The sequence below is a fragment of the Chlorocebus sabaeus genome, chromosome 25, assembly GCF_047675955.1.
Source record: "Chlorocebus sabaeus isolate Y175 chromosome 25, mChlSab1.0.hap1, whole genome shotgun sequence".
Classification (NCBI taxonomy): Eukaryota; Metazoa; Chordata; class Mammalia; order Primates; family Cercopithecidae; genus Chlorocebus; species Chlorocebus sabaeus.
The window spans coordinates 24,752,132-24,770,810 of record NC_132928.1 but is presented as its reverse complement, the minus strand read 5'-3'; the positions used below and the strand labels follow the sequence as shown (position 1 = coordinate 24,770,810).

At 43.0% G+C, this 18,679-nt stretch overlaps 1 non-coding gene across 1 annotated transcript; it reads left to right on the top strand.

Annotated features, from left to right (window-relative positions):
* The first annotated feature begins 4,616 nt into the window (after positions 1-4,616).
* Positions 4,617-4,751, top strand: LOC119619869 (small Cajal body-specific RNA 20). Its single transcript, XR_005236311.1, has one exon.
* The last annotated feature ends 13,928 nt before the right edge of the window (positions 4,752-18,679 follow it).

Sequence of the window (18,679 nt, the reverse complement as noted above, 5' to 3'; positions counted from 1 at the left end):
GAGCCCAGAATGGGTGCATGCCAACTCTGGAAGCACCACCAAGGAAAGAGGCCTCTGCAGGCGACCCCCTACCCCTCATCAGTGCTCTGGAGGGCCATGGGATGAGTCAGCACATGGCAACCTCTTTTCATCCCTGCCTTTCTTCTCCTCAAAATTCTGGTCATTTGGGTGTTCAAGGCCTTTGCCAGACAGAACGAGTGAGGCTTGAAAGAGATACTAGCTTGGAAAATCCACCATCAGAGTCTGGGCCATTGAATTTTCCATTAGCCTTTGCTTGTACATTGCTGTAGCCTCATATCTAGAACAAGTCTGGAACAGTAAACCTTAACTGAATAAATATAAGTGTATGTTAGCCTATGAAATAGGACTAAATCTGTTTTGTCTCTCAGGACTATTTATAAATCATAAGGAGCAATGCAAATACCTTATGAGGAATTTTTGCTGTTATTGTGATCAATACCAGGTAGGTAAATCATTTCCTTCCCCACTTCCCACGTTTCTGTCCTTACCTACTCCCAGCACCTTGAACTAGCTGTCACTGAGATAATGATACTAGTTACCATTATCGAGCACCTGTTCTGCTCCAGGTACTATACTAAGCACTTTACAAATATCTCATTCTATCCTCACAACATCCTTGTTAAGTAAATATTACTGTCTGTATTTTATAGTCTGGGAATTTGAGGTTTGGAGGGGCTGAGTAGCTTGCCCAAAGTCACACAGCTAATAGGCAGCAGAGACAGGATTTGAACTCAGGTCTTTGCTTCTCAAACTCATGTAATCCTCACTCCACCAAGCTTACATTTAACATCGTCAGCCATATATCTGTTGTTTAAGCCTAAACCCCCTTTTCCATCTATGTCCATCTCAATTTTAAACTGTAAACCAGGCTATAAATCACAGGAATCATGTTTATTGAATTCATTTCATAGTGTTCAGTATACTTCCAGGAAGTAAGCTATATGTAGGCTTCTTTTTTTTTTTTTTTTTTAAATAATGGTTCCATGAATTTCACATTGTGTCTGAAGCTAAGAGACTTAAGTTCTAGCTTTTTTTCTTAGAAAAGAGCAAACTAGGCCGGGCGCGGTGGCTCAAACCTGTAATCCCAGCACTTTGGGAGGCCGAGACGGGCAGATCACGAGGTCAGGAGATCGAGACCATCCTGGCTAACACGGTGAAACCCCATCTCTACTAAAAAATACAAAAAACTAGCCGGGTGAGGTGGCGGGCGCCTGTGGTCCCAGTTACTCGGGAGGCTGAGGCAGGAGAATGGCGTAAATCTGGGAGGCGGAGCTTGCAGTGAGCTGAGATCCCGCCACTGCACTCCAGCCTCGGCGGCAGAGCGAGACTCCGTCACAAAAAAAAAGAAAAGAAAAGAACAAACTATAAAGAGACGCAGTCTGAAGGGAAAACAAACTGTTTTTCACTACAGCATACTTCCGTGACCAGATGCATGGAGGCTCTTCCCCACACACCAAGAAATTCTCCAGCAGACACCAACTGGGTGTCCTATAATTCAGTTCCGTTCTCACACCGTCTACTTGCAGTGAGAGTCGGATCCCACAGCTCATGGCTCAGTCCTACAAGACTGCCCCCAGTTCAAGTGCCAGTTGCAAGACTAAGGTTGTGACCTGTGCTTTTGACCAACCAGCTATAAGTTGGGGTTTCCATGACTCCCTCCTTGGTTTCAATGAGTTTGCTAGAGCAGCTCACAGAATACTTACTTTACATTTACCAGTTTCTTTTAAAGGATATGATAAAGGATACAGATGAGCAGCCAGATGGAAGAGATGCATAGGGCAAGGCATGTGGGAAGGGGCGCAGAGCTGCCATGTGCCTTCCGGAAGATCCACCCTCCAGGCACCTCCATAGGTTCAGCTGTCTGGAGCCTCCTGAACCAAGTTTTCTTTGTGTTTTTATGGAAGCTTTATGACATAGGCCTGACTGATTACATCATCGGCCATAAGGGATCAACACAACCTTCAGCCCCTCCTTTCCAGAGGTTCTAATCATACTGTGGTCTTTCTGGTGACCAGCCCCATTCTGAAGCCATCTTGGGGCTCCCAGCCACCAGTTTCCTCTTAGCATCCAAAAGACACTCTTTTGTCAGAGATTGCAAGGGTTTTAGGAGCTGTATGCCAGGACCAGGGACAGAGACCAGATCTGTATTTCTTATTGCATCAGGATAAAACACCTAGGTTTGAATCCAACACCATCACCTATTAGCAATGTAAATTTGCTCTTGTCATATTCTCTTTCTGGACTCAGTTTAAACGTTTGTAAAATGAAGTTCTGGATATGATGACCTCTTGGGTTCCTTCCAAACATGACTTTTCAACAGTCTGCTATTTTACATGCTACCAAATGGGAGTGGAGCTCTAAAACCATTTCATGCGCTCACAGAGTGGGCCACTCTCACAATGCCATCTCCTGTCCCCTTGCGTGCACTGTCTCTGGTGGTCTACTCCTGAGAAAGTACACAAAGTCAGGATGCAAAGTCCTCTCATTGGAGAACGAAGGCACCCTTCATTCTGGTGTTGGTTGTGCAGAGCTTCCCAGAGCTGTTGTCAGTCACCTCACCCCAGTGCCAAACACTTGATGTGTTGAATACTCCCACGCTCTTAATAAGCTTGTGTTAGGAATAAAACATAGTCCAGGGAGATGATTGAAGGGCTGGGAGAAGAGGGCTGTGGAGGGACGGGACCAGCTGAGGATGTGGGTGGTCAGATGCTCCTAGATTAACAAAGCCTCCAGATGCCTGTTGACAGAAGGGAGGGAGACAGGTTCTCACTGATAGGAAGACAGCAGCAATGCAGGTCCGACTCATGCGTCCATTTCCTGTCATCAGCAGGTGCTTGGTAAGACAGTGTCACTGTTCTGGAAAGAGCTAGTCTGGGAGAAGGAGTCAGGATACTAGACCTGGCTGTGAGGCACTGGATGACTCCACGCGAATCATTCACCACCACCCAACCCCCGACCCTCCGGAACCTTGGTGTTCCCGTCTTTATGCAACTAGGTTCTTTGACACCTCATTAATCTGGAGGTGGAACCAAAGAACGCACACCATAGAAATGGCTACGTCAAAGCCTTAGTCCCCAAATACATCTCTTCTGGTTCAAAAGCTTCTTGGAACAGAAGCAGGCCTGACCCTCCTCCTCTTCTGCACCCCATGATGTCCACCCCCTGCTCTCTGTCATTCTCCACTCTCTACTTGCCTTCTGTCTCCCTTGTGAATCTCTTGTAAATGGAAGTCCTGGTCCCAGCAGCGTGCTGGTAAATGTTTAACAAACAGCTTTGAAACTGGGGGGAATGCCTGGTTTGTAGAGCTTGCCTACTGCCAATTGTAAATACTCCTGCCATGACTAATTTCAAGATACCAAATATGACATCATTGAATGCAGAGCCAGGAAAAGAGTCACAGTAGCACACTAATGTGTAGCATTTTCACCATACACATGAAACAGGTGTAAATGACCTCAAGAACACTGATAATAAAAGATAGTCAAAGAATTAGGAATTGATAACATGAGTATTTATTGCCTTTGCTTCTAATACCATTCATTAAATTATAACTTTATGTAATTTACATTTCAATAATGGTGTGTTTAACAACTGGCTTATTAAATTCCTGAAAAATGCCTGGTCCTCCCCTTTAGATCTTTCCAGATGAGTCTGTACATCCCCAAATTTGCAGGAGTACATGGCTGAGGCCCTTGCTGTGGGAAGCCTCTCAGGGAAAATAGGAGCATTTATTTCTGCATGCCATTTGTCTCCCTTTCTTAACTTTAGTTTCTCTTTCTGTTATATAAGACCTTCCGTCTAGATTCTCCTGCCTTTGTAAGGATGGTATTGAGAGAAATGAAATCAGGGCAGTAGTAACACCTTGCGTCTTATGGAATCTTCCAGTTTACTAAACCCAAATCTCATTACTTCTCACAGCAATTCTGTGAAGTGAGGTATGTGGAGCAGTGAGTTGCAGATGAACTATTTCACACCAGGTTGGCAAACTGTTTCTGTAAAGGGGTAGAGACTGGGTGCCGTAGCTCACACCTGTAATCCCAGCACTTTGGGAGGCTGAAGCAGGAGGATCGCTTGAGCACAGGAGTTCGAGACCAGCCTGGACAATGTGGCAAAACTCCAGCTCTACAAAAAATACAAAAATTAGCCAGGCATGGTGGTGCACTCCTGTGGTCCTAGCTACTTGGGAGGCTGAGGTGGGAGGATGGTTTGAGCCCAGGAGGTCGAGGTTGCAGTGAGCCAAGATTGCATCACTGTACCCCGGCCTGGGCAACAGAGTGAGATCTTGTCTCAAAAAACAGTTAAAATAAAATAAATAAACAAATAAAGGCATACAGACTAAATACTTTAGGCTTTATAGGCCATAAGGTCTCTGTTGCAACTACCTGGTTATTGCTGAGTGAGAGCTGCCACAGACAATATGTAAACAAATGAGTTTGGCCATTTTCCAATAAACTTTATTTATGGACTCTGAAATTGGAATTATATATAATTTTACATCTCACAAAATGTTATTCTTCTCTTGATTTTTTCCAACCATTGAAAAATATTTTTTGAAAACCCATTAACTCACAGACCATACAAAAACAAGCCCTAGGCGCCTTTCTCCCTTGGGCTGTGTGTGGGGGGTTGGCGGGGGGGCGGTCCCTGTTCTTCTCAGCTAAGGCTGGAGGCCAAAATCAGCCCTTGAGGACTGTCATCAGAACTGCCTTGTTTTCCTGCCTCAGACAAGCCTGCCTCAAACAAAAACAAGCCGTAGGCAGAATTTGGCCTATAGGCAACAAAAGAGGAAATTAAGCTTCAAAGAGAACAATGACTTGTTCAAGTTCATCTAGATCGGCAGAGTTGGTCCTGGCATGGTTCCAGGTCCCAACTTTCCACTAAACCCACCTGCCACAAAAGGTGCCCTTCCTGCTCCTCAACACACCTTCTGGGACCTGCAGGTGAATTCTCCACTGGGGGCCTTCTATAGCCCGCTAAGTGCTTTTGGACCACTTTCTCTTACTGCTCATTTCTGTCTCTTTAAGTGTGGTGAGCCTTCCCATGCATCAAAGTAAAAAGCGAAAGACGTTTGGACATGTATAGTCAGGCAATTTGCTCCCCCTCCATTAAAGCAGAAAATAAAGAGCTCACTGTCTTTACGACTGTTGATTTTATGATTCTGTCCTATTTTCTCACAGGTATCCTAAATTTCCACCAAGCAGGGAATGCCTGTTTGTGATTCTGTTTCTTCAAATGTCTACTCCAGCAATCTTCCTGCAGGACACTTGGGAAAGAATTCAGTGACTAATGATTAAGCTCCCCTCCAGCCTGGCATTGTATAACAAGAAATGGGTGTGACCCACCTGTGTGATTTATTTCCCCTCAATATGTTATTACGAAAAATGCAAAAATTCAGAAGAGTTTAAAGAATTGCACAGTGAACACCCATATGCCCACAATCTAGATTCTATAACTAACATTTTGCTATATTTGCTTTACCCCAAATCTGTTCATCTATCCATCCACGTCTTTTCTTCTGTTGTTGACACATTTCGAAGTTGCAGACATTGGTACGCTTTAACCTCTAAATACTTCAGTATCATATTGTTAATTGGAGTTCAATATTTGTTTATGCTTCTTCTTATTTATTTTTTGACCTGGTGGAAACGTGAAAGACTCTGGAGGCTGCCTCCAGAATATAGATCCCCACCCACTCCACTGATCCCTGAAGACTTTACTTGGGCATTTCTTTCCTTATAGCCTTTCCAAGGCTTTGGCAATCAATGCAAATACCCTTGGTAGAGATCACTCATTAAGTCCACTCAGTGGACGCTGGAATAGCGGCAACAGCCTTCAGTCAGGCCTGGGTTTGAATCCCTTTCCACTCTGTCACTCACAGTTGGGTGCCCTTAGGCAAGTTTTGTTTTTTTAAAAATTTCTCCAAGCCTCTTTGCATGTAAAATGTGGCTAATAATAACTATCTTGTGATAGTAATAGTGAGGACTGCAAATTCAGAACTACCTGTAAATGGTAGTGTGGTAGGATAATGAGCTAGAGATAGTGACCGTGTCCATTTTCCTGACTGTGGGCTTGACACAAAAGAATGAGAGCTACTTCCAACTTCACCCCAACTCCATTCAGGGAAGACCATCCTAGCTGCGTGCTGGACTTAGGCTCTTCTCACGCAGGTGGAGTTAACGGCTTCTCTGTGCTTCCACTGTAATTTAAAAAGACAAAACAAAACAAAGCCCTCCTTACCCGTGCTGAGGAAGGTTTGGCTCCACAAGAGAGGGGAGGGAGGTTGCTGCTTGACAGGAACTGGGGAGTGGGTTGAACCGTGGGGCAGAATGTAGGGGAGTGAGTGAAGAGGCGGGGTGTGTGAAGGTGAACACCTGCGCTCCATGCCCACACAGCCACCCAAGAGACACAACAGAGCCTCTTCTGGGGTCTGGGGGATGATGGCCAAGTTAGCATGGAGGGGAATAGATTGTGAACAGCCTGACCTCCTTGAAGGCACCCAATAGGTTCAGACAATGAGCAGAAGCCTTTCTCCAAGCTCTGCAAATTGAGTGACCACCCTGTTAAAGAAAAAAATTGGCCAGGCGCAGTGGCTCACGCCAGCACTTTGGGAGACCGAGGTGGGTGGATCACGAGGTCAGGCGATTAAGACCATCTTGGCTAACACGGTGAAACCCCGTCTCTACTAAAAATACAAAAAATTAGCCAGGCGTGGTGGCTGGCACCTGTATTCCCAGCTACTCAGGAGGCTGAGGCAGGAGAATGGTTGAACCTGGGAGGCGGAGCTTGCAGTGAACCGAGAGTGAGCCACTTCACTCCAGCCTGGGCAACAGAGTGAGACTCCAACTAAAAAAAAAAAGAAAAGAAAAGAAAAGAATTATCCAAACACGTGTTAAAGATGGCAAGGCAGACTTTATTCAAGGGAGGCCATGGCAGTAGGTGTAGGGGCCACTGCGAAGGCGTCTTGTGGTGGGGGAGAGAGATCAGGCTCAGTTTCAACTCCAACAAGGGCAAGTGGAGATTTGTAATCAACCAATAGTCGGGGCTGGGGACAGAGGATGGAAAATTACTACAAAGAAACATCAAGGGTAAGGGGTTTCTGGCTAAACTGACTTGACAGGATCATTGCCAAATGAAGGCAGAAGTGATAAAATATTGAGGGTAGTCAGATAACAAGAGTGGGAAAATTTCACTAACCTGACTTAGCAGGATTCTTGCTCAAACTGGATTCTGAAAGGACATGGGGAAGCCCAAGGTCAGACCTCATCAAGCAGAAGACTCAGAGGCGCCTGACTAAGGTTTCAGTGCGAAGAGAGATTCTGTCATTCCAAACACTCAAACCACCTTAGGGAGCACGTTGGAGCATCCTACCAGCTGGGTAGGTGGGATCTCAGAGTCATATCTCATTTGGAAAATTAACAATCCATCTCTGCAGCATTCAGTCTTTCTTTTTTCTTCCAAAAAGTCTGTGTCTTGACAGGTGTGCCAATGGGCAATTGTCACACGGTAGGAAGGAGGCAAGGACTCTAGACATTCTTCTACCAGCAGGTTTCAGAGACAGACCTGAGTTCCCAGAGAGGAGAGGTATGGCTCAGAGTGCCCACCACCCCTCTGTGGGGAGGAAGAGAGCCCCAGAATGAAGCCAAATGGAGAGGGGAGAGCAAGCCAGGAAACCAGCATCTGGAATCCCTTCACCTTCCAGCCAAGCCAAAGACAGCTTCTCCTGTTCCCACTCCTCTCCCAATCTGCTATTTCCTGTAGCCTGTCTGCTGGAGAGTAAAAAGACAAATGGAGCGTGAAAAAAAATTCTGCAAAAATAATTACAGGTTACAACAAATCAATTGGAAGTGTGTAAATAGCCTCAGGCAGGTAGCCGAGTCAGGGTTCTGCAGCTTAACACCGGCCCTCCCATAGCAGCTCCAGAGTGAGTCCCAGTGACGTGAGATTGCAAAGAAGCCCTGGATGTGATGTCGGAGGATCTGGATGTGAGTCCCAACCCTGTCCTAACCGACTGTGTGAATCTGGGCAAACGCCTCCACTCTTCCTAGCTTCGTTTCATCACCTATAAAGCCGAGATTTTGATTGGTACCTACTCAGTATATCTCATGGGCGGTTGAAAGTCAAAGGAGGTAACAGATGCAAAAGCGCTTTGGAAACTGTATAGTGCCAGACAAATGGAGCATCTTTTTACCTTCTGAGTATCTTTGGAATCCATCCTCCTCTCTCCATCTCTCTCACCAGCTCCAGCCCTGTCTCACCTGGGTGGGCGCAATGGCCCCCTGCTGGCTGGCCTGTATTCACTCTAATCTCTCCAGTTGGCTTGCAGCCAGCACAATCTTCTAAAAGCAGAACAAAGTCTGATCACGTACCTTGGGTTGTCTAATCCCTGAGAACTGGAGGGAAAAGTGGAATTGAGGGCTGAGGGTTAAAGGTAATTTGGATTAAGAGAAAGGGATAGAGCTGCAAAGAGGGGTGGGAACAAGGTTACACCAATTCACCAAGTATTCATGGGGGGTGCTGTGCTTGGTATTGTGAGGGGGTGTGAGTCTATTATAGTCTCCTGTCCTTGTGTTGCTCAACAATTCTGTGGGAAGACAGAGTTTGCAAAGAGAAAACTGTCGTTCCAAAGACCACCAGCCTGGCTAGATGTAGAAGGGAGAGCTTTATTGGCATTACCGGTTTGCAAGCCGGAAAGAGAAAGTCTCCAGTGTGGACTGAAGGTGCTGTCTCTTCAAAGAGGAGGAAGACAAGTTGGGTTTTGTGCCTAACAGTGCTGGTATCATACATATTCAGCAGGTTTGGCGGGGAAGCTATACGTATTCACGAAGGGAGATGACACATGCGCAATGGGTAAACAGATGTGTTACAGACATCCCGTGTTCACTTTGGGGCAGGGTGTTAGCATTAAAATTTGGCTCTTTACATCAAAAGGTGAACTATAAGACACAAAGACAGTCTGTGCGCAGCTTTTATAAGCTGCCAAAGCCGGCTTAAAGTCTGTAATTGCTTATCAGCAAAGAAGGCCAGCCCTCTGTCCAACCAGAGTTATAGTGGTCTGGGTTTTAAATCAACCTGCTAGCTCCTGTTGTTAGGGAATTTAGCAATGGCATGGTTTTTCTTATAGTTGTAGGAATTTAGAAATTTGCCATGCCAGCCAGGCCTTGAACCCTCCACCTGTAGGTAACTTTGTTTCCTTAAACTTAGGGTCTGTCTTAGCTGATATAGTGGTGTATATTTTGGCCTCTTGGATCACAAAACAAATAGAGTGAAAGTAATTGCAAAACCGTGTGCTTCTAATTGTAAAATACTTTTGTCTGTTGCAGAAGCTCAAGGAAGCTCATGGTGAAGCCCCGATTTGAAACAGGACCTTGAAGAGCAAGGTGACTACAACACGGAGGGAAGGATGGGCTTCGGATCAGGGGACCGGCTTGGGCTAAGATGTAGGGGCAGGGGGCACGAGTGTGGGGAATATGTGGTGGAGAGAAGGTGCCAGCATGAGAGGGAGCTGGCTGGACTCTGCTGGATTGCTGGCTGGGTGGTAGAGTCAGGTGAGGCAGGACTTCAAAGTTTAGCCTGAGGCAATGAGATCTAATTTCGGCTAAATGTAGATCATCTGATGAATTATTGATTTGCTTCAATGGACAATTTCATAGCTCAGAAGTGGAAGAAGCAAGGAAGAAATGCACCACCTTGGACTTAACTCTGACCAGCCCCAGGGAATGCTTGTTGGCAATGGAGTGACCAGGGAGGGTCCGTAGAGGAAGTGACTGTGTCAGCCTGGAGTGGGTCACAGCAGGTGATGGCACCTTGGATATGGCAGGCGCTAGTGCTAAGCTTGAGGAAAAGGCATTGGAAAAGGCCTGCCTGGGAAAACTGAGAGGTCAGTCCCCTGGCCGGAGACTTAGGAATGACACAGGGAGGTTCCCAGAAAGAAGAAGGAGGCTCTGAAAATGGAAATCTGCCATGCAGTCACAAATCATTTCAAAGAGAGAAAGGCACTCCCTCTTCCCTACTTGTCTCTCTCTCTCTCTCTCTCTCTCTCTCTCACATACACACACACACACACACACACACGCTCTCTGCTCCTCGTGTCTGTCATTAGGCATTCAGGCAGTTAATTCTCCCAGACACAGCACTGAGAGTGCCAGGAGTCTTGTAGAGTTGAAAATGGGTGTTGCAAGGCTCATTACAGAATCCCAGAGAAAGAGGATAAGGGATTTCCCCTCCCTCAGCCTCTGAAGGAGTCCCTGCACCTCCATTTCTACCCACCCTGAAGGCCCCGTCCCTCACCCAGCCCGCAGCCCCTGGCTACCCGCCCTCCTCTGACTCTGCTCCAGGTCCATGGTCATGCCCACCCCAACTGGGTCCTATTTCATGTTCCTAATATGAGAAAGATCCTGAACCCCATACCCTTTGGAGTAAAGAGGGCAGAGGGGCAAGGTGGCAGGGAAACAGCCTAGAGAGAATCCCAAACTGACCACACCACCTCCCTTTCCCATCAGCTCTAGGCCAGTGTGGCTCACAAGGAAGCTGGGTGGCGTTTCTCCTCCCCTCCCACCATTGTGAAGTATCTTCTTGCTGCTAGAGTGCAGCACCTGGTACAGAGCGTACATTTCAGTGCTAAGTGAATGAGTGAATGTTCGAAGTGCTTATTGAACACCCATCCTGTGCCAGGCATTATCCCACGCCCGAAACGTCTTAGTAAACCAAAGTCATAAGAACTCCTGCACGAGTCACGTCCACATACTACTGAGGGTGAAGGCCAATGAGCCATGCACACGATAAACCAGTGCGTTAGATTCTATGCTGGGAAGTGTTAAGTGCTTGGGGAAAAAATAGAGCAGACTAAGGGGGATGGGGGAAAGAGGGTGTTGCAACTTTAAATAGGGTGGTCAGAGCAGGTGTCATTGAGGAGGTGACATTTAAGCAAAACCTTGAAGAGATGAAGAAGCACTGCAGGGAGTGTGAAGAATAGGAGTGAGGACCCTGAGGCGGGAGGAAGCGTGGCAGGTTGGAGACACAGTGTGGAAATGGTGTGACTGGAGCAGGGACAGCGAGGGAGCTGGGATCAGAGAGGAGCAGGAGTGAGTGAGCAGGTCAAGCTGACTTCCTCAGAGGTCTTCCTTGACCACACTTGATAAGGCGGCCCCCTCGCCCAGCATTCTCCATCCCATTACCCGCTTTGTTTTCCTCATTACACCCGCACCACCATCTGGTGTGTTCTGTTCTGTTCACACTGCCTGCCTCCCTAAGGAACAATGTAAGGTTCGTGAAGGCAGGGACTTTACCCATTTGTTACCTGCTCTATCTAATGTCAGAATGGCTGGTGAGGGTGAAGAGGACAGGATGCCTTCCACACCAGAGGCTGATGAGGAGCTGCAGCTCCTCATTCCTTGACTGGAGGAAACCCTTGCTGACCCAGGCTGATTACTATCATCATGAAGGGAAATCTATAGTGGTAAGCCACAGGGCTCTTTCATTGGCCTTGGCTGGTTGAGAGCAGGGGTGAGCTGTACAGGCAGAGTCTTCTGTGAGGGTTGTCCCTGGATCTTCCTCACAGGCAGGCAGATGTTTTGCTTTCATTTGTTCAACAAACATTTGTTGGGCACCTACTATATGCCATGCACTGAGCTTACCAACTTAGGTTAGGTGGAGGAGGGAGGGACAGTTGGGATGATGCCACCCTAGCCCTATCCAGGCGCCCCCAGGTCCCAAGCTTCATTGGGCACATGAGTAGCATATGCCAGGTGCATGCCAGGCCTTGGGAATGCAAAGATGAACAGCACAGTGCCTGCACTCAATCAAGTTGCTGTCATTATAGTAGTAGATGTGAGAGACATGTAAACAAATGTCTGCAAATCCACTATGATAGGTACAGTGGCAGTGTATCCAGGTGACAAGGGGAAGGGGCAGAAAATGTCTCAGAGGAGTGATGCTTGAGTTGAACTCAAAGTGGAGTGATATGTCACCTTGTGATCTGGTTTGAAGTACCCCAAACCCTGTTCTTGTTGAGCCTGAAATGAGAAGTTCAATTGTATGGATTAGGTATCAGCCTCTTCCTTTGTGCTGAAAATAATTGGTGTTCCCAAGAAAGTAACTAACGTAGCACACAGTTCTGAGATCGCCTTCTTATATGTGAAGAAACCAGGTGCCATGTGAAGGGGGTTGATGGAGAGAAAGGAGTAAGTGGGGTTCCCTCCTCTCCTAGTTCTCTGTCCCCTCTCCACTTTTAGTGGTCTCTATTTTTAGGTGCCAAGGCTGTCTAGGATTCTCTCTGATCCTAGAGGGAGGAATTGATAAACACATTAGTAAACACATTTACCCTAACAGGCTAATGATCTGGGCTCTCCTCACTGCTATGCTTTCTTCTCTCCTGCATCTCCCGGGGGCAATTAAAAGTTCCATCTCTACAAGCATGATGAGGCTTCTTGAACCCTCTCCTCACTTCCTGCCTCTGAGCCCAGCCCCTACCTGCCATGTCCTGGCCTTGTAGATAGGACCTGATGAATACAAGATTTCTTGATTTTAGCAGGAATTGGACAAAGGCTCCCATGGCTATGCTGTGGACAAAGTAGAAGAATAAGGCAGAGGATAGTATATCAGATGGAGAACTGATTGGTTTAATAGACAGAAAGAGCATTGGTAATTGTCATCCTGAAATATCATCAGTATTTTAATCAGTGGCTTGAATAAAGACTAAATGACACAAAGCTTAGAGGAAAAGATAATACAAAGATCAACAAAATCAGATATCTAAAGACTGGATGAGGAGAGACAAATCAGATTATCGGCTGGATGACTCTGGAGACTCTCTCTAGCTAATCCAGCAAAATATTGGCCCTATAGGATGGCTTCAAGAACTCAGGTTGGAGCCAATGCCAATATGCAAACTCCTCACTCGATTTTACTGGGGGGACAAGCTATTTCTCATGCTGGCAAGGTTGTAAGCAATTGCAAAGCTAAAGATCTATCACTTCCCACATCCATCATTAATATGCAAGCCAATGGAGCACAATGATCCCTCTCCTGGATCACACAGCACACACATGGCACTGTAAGCCACGTTCATCCCAAGCATGCCTCTTCATGGGATGACAAGGGTCTGAAAGGACCCTATTCATGCTGCCAGCCTGTGCCTGAGTACTCACACTTTGAGTCTGCATTTATCCTTGCCCCCTGCTTTACACATTGGTATAAACAACATTTTAAAAAGCCAAAAGATAAAATGTTATATAGACAAATATGCTGCATTTGTGCTCAAAATATCAGTTATGTAACTATAGGAATGGGAAGACTTGGCTCCATACCTTGAAAAGGAACCATGAGTTTAGTGGATTCAGAATGAGTCAGGAAGTGACCTGGTGGCTTATAAGTGGTCTGTGGCTTCATTAACAGATGCAGCATCCAGATGTCAGGAGAGGACATTGTACTCATCTTGCCAGCCCACCCAACTGGAATCCATGCTTAGTGCAGCCTACTCTAGGCACAGGAAGAGGCAGGGCTGACAGCTGCCACTGATGTATATGCAGAATACGTACAAGACGAGTGGAGCAGCCAAGAGAACCAGACTGTAGCAGGTTAATTGGCTGGGACTGACAGATTCCAAGTCAAACTGGTCCAAGCTCATGTCTGGGATTCTAAAGCAGAAGGAAGAGTCAGAAGAGAGGGAATGGACCTGGATGACTGCAAGAGGACCAGGTGCAGAAACCAAAACATACCATACTGAGGCAGACAGGAGCAGGTGGTTAGGGGACTAAGGCAATTACTGAGGAGAGAGGTTGATGAAGACTGAAGTAAAGGAAAAACAGGTTGGAGTGCTGCGGCTGAGGAGCCCCTGTGGAAAGCTGGCTGCAGTACCACTGTCTACCTTATTTTAAAAACTATTTCTTCTTTTTTATTAAAAAAACCAAGCTAATGCATGAGTATTATTTTTAGTTTTGTTTTAAAAATTAAATCATATTGTCACATCCATAATTTAAAAATTGCAATCCTCTGCCCCAATTTTTTGAATTCTTGCTTTCTAGAACCAACTGCTTTCAACTCTCTTCTGTTTCTTCTGTTTATCCCTCTTTATTTGTAAACAGCAGATTATGCTACTATATTTCTTGTGTTTTTTTGTTTTTGTTTTTGTTTTTTGTTGTTGTTGTTGTTGTTTGTTTTAGGTTTACTTTTTTGGCTCCTGTATGAAAGATGAGGATTGTGTTCCCTCACACCATGCTTTCCCACTCTCCTGCCACCTATTATATTCAAACCATTCCTCCTCCCCATCCTCTCAATATACTATTGTTGTCTTATAGGTAAAATCAATGCTCTTTGATTTTGAGCTTGATTTTATGATGTTTATGATGTTATGATCATGGAAATGCAATTCACTGCTGATCTAGGGAATACAATAAAACTACTTTATGTTTTACCTGGATTTAATAGTTGCCTCATTGTTTGTTTGTTTGTTTCTTAGTTTTCCAGGTATCTATCACAAATTCATTCTCAGAATTTCTGAAAGGACAATAAAAGTCATTGCAATATGTGCAAACATTAGGTAGTCTGTTTCTTTTTTCTTTTTCTACTCGGGGATTTCCTCCTAGTGCATTTTGTCTTTCTGTTACTTGTAACTCTCTAGCTTGCTACACAACTGTCATTGGGAGCTTCTCTTCACCATTAATCTGGGAATTCCCTTTGCCTCTTTTCTGTGTTAAAACTCCTATTTTCTGGATTCTGTGTTCACCCCCTGCTTGGTTTATTCACTTCTTTTGGCAGAATACACCTGCAAGTAGCTTATTGTGAAAAAATAAGTGGGAGGTTAATTTTTTGAAATCTTGCATATCTGAAAATGTTTTTATGTATTTTAATGGCTTTTTTGAAATATATTTTGCATACCATAAAATCCGCCCATTTAAAGTGTATAATTCAATGGCTTTTAGTATATTCACACAGTTATGCAACCATCACAATTTAATTTTAGAACAATTTTGACATCCCCAAAAGAAATTCTGTACATATTAGCAGTCCTCCATCATTTCTGCTCACTTATTTTCCCTCAACCTACTGCTCCAACCTCAGGTAGTCACTAATCTACCTTCTGACTCTGTGGGTTTGCTGATTCTGAACTTTTCTCATAAGTGGAATCACACAATACATGATCTTTTGTGACTGACTTATTTCAGTTAGCATATTTTTTTCAAGGTTTATCTAAGTTGGAGCATGTACCAGTATTCATTCTTTTTTATTGCTGCATAATATTCTAGTGTATGGACATACCACATTTTGTTTGTCCAGTCATTAGTTGATGAATATTTAGTTTGTTTCCACCTTTTGGCTATTTTGAATAATTGTGCTATGAACATTCATGTACAAGTTTTTGTGTAGACATATATTTTCACTTATCTTGGGTATATATCCAGGAGTAGAATTGCTAGGTTATATTCTAACTCTATGTTTAGCATTTTGAAGAACCGCCAAACTATTTTCCAAAGTGGTTGCACCGTTTTACATTCCCAACAGCAATGTATGAGGGTTCCAATTTCTTTACCTCTTTACCAAAACATTTCATTCTCTATCTTTTCTACTTTAGTGATTCTAGTGAGTATAGAATGGTATCTCACTATGGTTTTGATTTGCATTTTCCTAATGCCTAATGAAGCTGAATATCTTTTCGTGTATTTACTGGCCATTTGTATATTCTCTTTGGAGAAATGTCCATTCAACTTTTTTGCCAATCTTTAAATTTGGTTACTTGTGTTTTATCCTTTAATTGTAAGAGTTCCTTATATATTCTGGATACATATGATTCACAATACTTTCTCATTCTATAAATTGTCTTTTCACTTTCTTGATAGTCTCCTTTGATGCACAAAAGTTTTAAATTGGATTCCATCCAAATTTTCTATTTTTCTTCTGTTGCTCATGTTAGATGCTATATCTAAGAAACCATTGCATAACCAAAGATCACAAAGATATACTCCTATTTTTTTCTAGAAGATTTATAGTTTTATTTATTTATTTAGAGACAGAGTCTTGCTCTGTCACCCAGGCTGGAGTGCAATGGCATGATCTTGGCTCGCTGCAACTTCTGCCTCCTGGGTTCAAGTGATTCTCATACCTCAGCCTCCAAAGTAGGGATTACAGGTGTGTGCCACCATGCCTGGCTAATTTTTGTATTTTTAGTAGAGATGGGGTTTCACCATGTTGGCCAGGCTGGTCTCGAACTCCTGATCTCAGATGATCTGGCCACCTTGGCTTCTGAAGGTGCTGGGATTACAGGCTGAGCCACTGCGCCTGGCCTGATTTATAGTTTTAGCTCTTATATTTGGGTATGTGATTCATGTTGAGTTATTTTTGTATATGATATGAGATAGAGGTTTAACTTTATTATTTTGCATATGAATATCTAGTTTTCTCTATTTGGTAAAAACAAAAACAAAAACAACAAAAAAACACTGTTTCCCCCACTGAATTGTCTTAGTACTTTTTTGAAAATAAATTAAACATAAATTTAAAGATTTATCTCTGAACTCTCAATTTTATTCATTTGATCTATATGTCAATCCTTATGCCAGTACCACATTGTCTTGATTATTGTAGCTTTATAATAGGTTTTGAATAGGGAGGTATGAGTCCTCCAACTTTGTTGTTCTTTTTAAATATTGTTCAAGGTATTCTAGGTCCCTTTTATTTCCATATGAATTTTGGAATCAGCTTCTGAATTTACAAAAAAGGAATCTGGGATTTTGATAGTGATTGCACTGGATCTGTAGATCAGTATGGGGCATATTATCACCTTGACAATGTTAAGTCTTCCAATCCATGAACATGGGATGTCTTTTCATTTATTTAGATATTTAATTTCTTTCAAAAATGTTTTGTTGTTTTCAGTGTACATCTTGCATGTATTTTGTTAAATTTATTTCTAGGCATCTTCTTCCTTTTGCTGAGATAATAAAGGTGATTATTTTGTTGATGTCTTAAGTTTTAGATTTTTATTATCAGGATTTCAAAATATAGTTGATTTTTTGTATATTGATCTTGCATCCTGATGCATTGCTGAACTCATTTATTAGTTCCAATTTTTTTAGTGTATTTCTGAAGGTTTTCTATATACAAGATGATGTCATCTGCAAATATAATTTTATCTCTTTTTTTCCAAGATAGATTATTTCAACTTCTTTTTCTTAACCTGTTGACCTGGAAGAACCTCCAGTATAATGTTGAAAAGAAGTGATGAGAGCAGATATCCTTGTTTTGTTCCTGATCTTAGGGAGAAAACATCCAGTCTTGTGACATTAAGTGTGACATTAGCTGTGGTTTTTTCCAGAGATGTCCCTTATCATGTTAAAGAACTTCCCTTCTTTTCCTAGATTGTTAAATATTCTAATTATAAAAGGCTGTTGGACTTGTCAAATGCCTTTTCTTTGTCTATTGAGATGATCATATGGTTTTTATCTTTGATTCTATTATTATGATATATTACATTGATCGATTTTAGTATGCTAAATCAACCTTGCATTCCTGATATAAACTTCATTTGGTCACAGCGTATAATCCTTTCATACACTGCTAAAAATTGGCTTACTGGTACTTTGTTAAGTATGTTTGCATTAATAATCATAAGGGATATTGGTTTGTAGTTTTCTTTTTTTTGTGATGTCTTAGGTTTTGGTAACACTGGTCTCGTAGAATGAGTTTGGTAGTGTGCTTTACATATTCTTACATTTGTTTAATAGTTTAATTTGAAAAGAATTTTCCTTTAGAATACAGACTGGTGAAGTTTTTCTGTTAAAAAAACAGGTAACAAATATTTTAGATTTTGGGGACCATGCATGATCTCTGTAACATATTCTTCTTTGGTTTTGTTTATGTTTTTCTTTCTATAACTCTTAAAAATTGAAAAACCATTCTGAGCTCAGGGGCCACAGAAAATCAATCTGTGGTCTGGATTTGGCTCTTAGGTCACAACTGGCCAACCCCTGCTTTAGAATTATGAAGGCATCACTCCATTGTCTTCTACTATTTTTCCTCATCCTTTCTATGTAAACTTTGTTGTGGTTTTGTTTTGTTTTCTCTCTGGAACCATTTAGAGTCTTCCATTTATCTCTGGTTTCTGGAAGTTTCTCAAAGATGTTCTCTGTTGTTTGTCTTTTTTATTCATGCACTAGAAAATCTGTCAATATGAAAACTGTCAACATGGCTATTCATATCCCTTTAGTTCTGGAAAAAAATTTAATTTTTTTTTTTTTTTTTTTTGCTAATGTCTTCCCCCATTTTGCTATTCTCTCCTTCCTGAATTCTTATTACTCAGAATTAATCCTCTAATTTTCTTAACTCTTCTCTGTCTCCTGTCCCCACTCATCCCTGCATCTGTTGTCTTTTTATTCTGAGTCTTGGGAGACTTCCTCAGCTTTATTTTTCAACTCATTTTTAAATTTTGAAATTTCTGCCATATATATATTTAATTCCAAGAACTCCTTCTTATTCTCTGAATGTTTTCTTTTATAGAATCCTATTTTTGTTTCATGGATGCTGCATATTTTCCTACATTTCTAAAGATATTAAAAATTGTTAAAATTTCCTTTTGCTTTTTTCATTGCATGTTTTTTTCTTTTTCCTTGTTGCTTTTACTATGGGGAGAGGGGTGATTTGTCCAAATGTTTTCTTACTATTTGCT